The sequence below is a fragment of the Camellia sinensis genome, chromosome 8 (assembly GCF_055761805.1).
Source record: "Camellia sinensis isolate YWXY chromosome 8, ASM5576180v1, whole genome shotgun sequence".
Taxonomy (NCBI): Eukaryota; Viridiplantae; Streptophyta; class Magnoliopsida; order Ericales; family Theaceae; genus Camellia; species Camellia sinensis.
The window spans coordinates 71,945,783-71,949,427 of record NC_138968.1 but is presented as its reverse complement, the minus strand read 5'-3'; the positions used below and the strand labels follow the sequence as shown (position 1 = coordinate 71,949,427).

The 3,645-nt window shown below is 38.9% G+C and overlaps 1 long non-coding RNA gene across 1 annotated transcript; it reads right to left on the bottom strand.

The window, feature by feature from the left end:
• Window positions 1-2,864: 2,864 nt before the first annotated feature.
• On the bottom strand, window positions 2,865-3,407 carry LOC145796582 (uncharacterized). The gene is made up of 2 exons (XR_014337068.1): window positions 3,238-3,407; window positions 2,865-3,160 (listed from the first exon to the last, which is right to left on the bottom strand). It is a non-coding gene; the product is annotated as an uncharacterized LOC145796582 (long non-coding RNA).
• Window positions 3,408-3,645: the final 238 nt, after the last annotated feature.

Genomic DNA, 3,645 nt, shown 5'->3' with positions numbered 1-3,645 from the left:
TCCTTTCTCATGTTGAGAGTTGTGCTCTTATGCTTAATTGGTGAGCCAATGCATGTGCATGCATCATCTTGAACCATCCTTTCATAGCATTATGGCCATTGTTTTGGGCATGATTGAGGTCTGTCTATATTCGGTTTAAGTCCATTGAGCATGTTGTTTGAACGTTGTTGTTTGCATTGTGTTTGCATGTTGTTTGCATGTGCATGCATTGCATTAAGTTTGCATGCCATTAGCTTTGTTAAGTTGATCATGTTACATTGCATTGTTTTGGATAGGGTGTTAATCCAAACATGAGAAACGAGGGACATTTCATACTTGAAGTGATGAAATGTGCCTCATTTCTCAGTCGCCGACCCTCTTGATCATGCATGATAGAGGTTAAGGCTCTTATGTGTTATTTGTGCATTCATTCGCATTGAATTGTGCAATCTTTCCTTCTCGGCCATCGTGCATTGCGATGCTCGGTCGGTGGCCCGAGAGTCGAGAACTGCACTCCCTTGAGCTCATGAAATGATAGGGAGGGTGGTTGTGCACACATATCTTGCAAATACATTGTCACACCCCTTCTTGTTCTCTGTTGCAGCAAACTAGAAGTGTGCAGAATTTTCTGGTCGGCAGACCAGTAAAAGTGGCTGGCCAACCACTTTTTCTGGTCTGCAGCAAATGTAAGTGGTCAGCAGGAGGTCTACACCACCATCAATTGGTCGGCAATGCTCCTGGAGGTGCCCATGATGGAGTAGAAGCTATCTGGTGGCTTGTGCAGTGTTCTGAAAACAAATGCAAATAGAGGCGAGTTGGGGCATTGCGATGGATTTTCAAGCGAGGTGACCGAGCATGCATGCGCTTCTCGCCCCGAGGCCCCTTTTAACTGCTTTTTTAGCTAGCTCACACTTTGGTTTTGTGCTTAAGTAGTTAATGCATTAAGCTACTCATTTGTATTCAATTAGTTAGTGTAGTTAGCTAATTAGCATATTTTGTAATAATTCGTTAACTTGTTAGTTAATTAGTTTCGTTTTGTAATAATTAGTTTAATTAGCTTAGATTAGCTAGTTAGCTTACTATTCGGACCCTCCGTCGAGAGGGCACAAGTGTTGTAATAAGTGTGCGTGTGTGTGATGCATGTCTTCCAACCCCCATTTCTTTCTCCCTTTTATTTACCAGCTTTCGATGGTTAGTTTTAGAGCATGTTTCAATTAGCATCCTTATGCTTCGCATGTTTGCATTCATTCATCTGTCTTGCATGCACCGGGCTCGGCGCATCATACTAACTGCATTGTATTTCAATATCAATTTAAATACATGTTATCTAGTTGCATGCACATAACATCCTAGAATAGCCGAGCCTATCTTAGTTGCATTTTGCATGTGTTGCATTAGGCATTGTTAACATAGCTAGGATCATGCATTGATTTCTAACTAGCTTTTGTTTTGGCTCGGAGTACTAGGTAAGTGTTTATGCTTTAGCATCCCTGCATGCGTGTAAGTGTTGCCATGAGGCTAACTGCTTAAGTGTTTAAGCTGCATGAATACATGTGGGTGAAGGTTTGATTGCCTAAATTGGAACAACTCGATGAATGTGCGTTTTAAGCCCACTTGAAGTGGCAAAATCATGTTTTTCTAAGCCCATTTGAGGGTGGCAAATTCGTGTCTTAGCCTACTTGCGAGAAGCAACGTCAAACCATTTTCAAACAAACAAATATGAGTTGTTTTATTCCAATCCACGTCATTGAGTCTATATTTGTATGCTGTGCGCATCACATAGTAAGTTAGCTAATAAACCGAAATAAGAATGCATGTGTTTTCAAAAACAACATATCATGTTAATAGAGGCCGACCCTTTGATCGGACGAGCGGGGGTGCTCATTTCATGACCTTCCCCTCTCGTACCCAAGTTCCCGAGCCGAGGCAACTTTGGTGATAATGGACACGTGGCCTTCGGCACGAGTCAGTGTTTCCTAAACTTCCTAAAACAAAATATTTAGCCTCCATTTGGGAAGTGGGTTGGCTTTTTGGCTTTTTGGTTTTTTTGGCTATTTTAGCCTGGGGCTAAAAAGCCTGGTTTGGGAAGGGCTTTTTGGCTTTTTTGGCTTTTTGACTTTTTGGTAAGGTGTCATCTTGTTAAATTACGAAATTGCCCATTTCCATTTTTTTATTTTTTAATTTGGGTTTGGATATGGAATATTTTCGGTTTTTTTTCTTTTCTTTTCTTTTTTTTTACAATTTTGGCTTTTTGCTGAAATTTTTTGTTTTGTTTTTTTTTTTGTTTGGATTTGGCATATTTTGGTTATTTTTAATTTTATTTTTTTTATGTTAGGTTTCGATTTGGCGTATTTTGCTAATTTTTTTTTTGGGGGGGGGGGTTTGGATTTGGCTTTTTTTGTTTTTTTGTGTTTTTTTTTTGTTGTATATTGGGTGTCAATCTGCCGACTTTTGCTTAATTTTTTTAATTTTCATTTTTTTATTTTGGGTTTAGATTTGCCATATTTTGATTCTTCTTTTTTTATTTTAATTTTTTCATGTTGGGTTTCGATTTTGCGTTTTTTGCATTTTTTTTTTGTTTTTTTTTTTTGGGGGGGGGGTTTCGCTTTGGCATTTTTTGCTTAATTTTTTTTGTTGAGAATTTTTGTATGTTGGGTTTCGATCTGCCGAATTTTGCAAATCCAAATTTTTTATTTGTTTATTTTTTTTTTAGTTTGGATTAGGCAGATATTGCGTTAATTTTTTATTTCTTTGACAATTTGTGTATTAGTTTTCTTTCTCATTTGTTTTTATTTGTTTCACCTTTTTTTATTTTTCCACAAGCAAAATTCGTATGGATTGTTATTTTTCAAAGTTAGGCACGTCAGCAACTGGAAGGGGTTACATTCCCGTGGAAACTCATACATATTGTACATGATAATATATTTGAATACAGTCTGTTCCACGTGTGTCATTATGTGACAACCATACGAAAATTATTTCGACTACTATATATTTCCTAACATTCCGTTATTACGCATGTAACATAATTTGTCGCGTATGTGAAGGCAGACCAATGCCATATGGGGGTCCTCATCTCCAACCATTAAACCATCCTCGTCATGTTCAACTTCTGGTATGGCATTTACTATTGTCATTGCCTCTTCCTCATCACAGATTGGCTGAACAGTTGTTGGGTTACCTGTGTTTCGCCGTATATAATTATGTAATGCCATTGACGCACCTACTAACTGAACTTGCACATTTGCAAAGTCATACCGAGGCATGTCTTGAATAAACCCCCATCGATTTTTCCAGGCACCGAAAGTGCGTTCCACCACACTGCGTAAGGACGAGTGCACTTTGTTAAATAATTCCCTTGGTGTGTTTGCCATCGCGTTCCGTGCAATACGTCGGAATTCTTGTTGGTGGTAACGGTGGCCTTTGAATGGTGCTAAGTAACTGTAGACGCGCCCGCGTGAGGCCTTCGTGCTACAGTTCGGACTCAATTTGTGTCACGATTCTTAATCTGAACCAAAGAGTCCAAAATCTGGCAAATCGTTTTGAGAAAACAGATTTTTAGAAAAGAAGTGCCAAACATGGACTGCTTTGCCAGATACAGAGTTGCCACCTAAATATTTTTTATGGGGGAATTTAGGAAACCCTGACTCGGTGCCAAAGGCCACG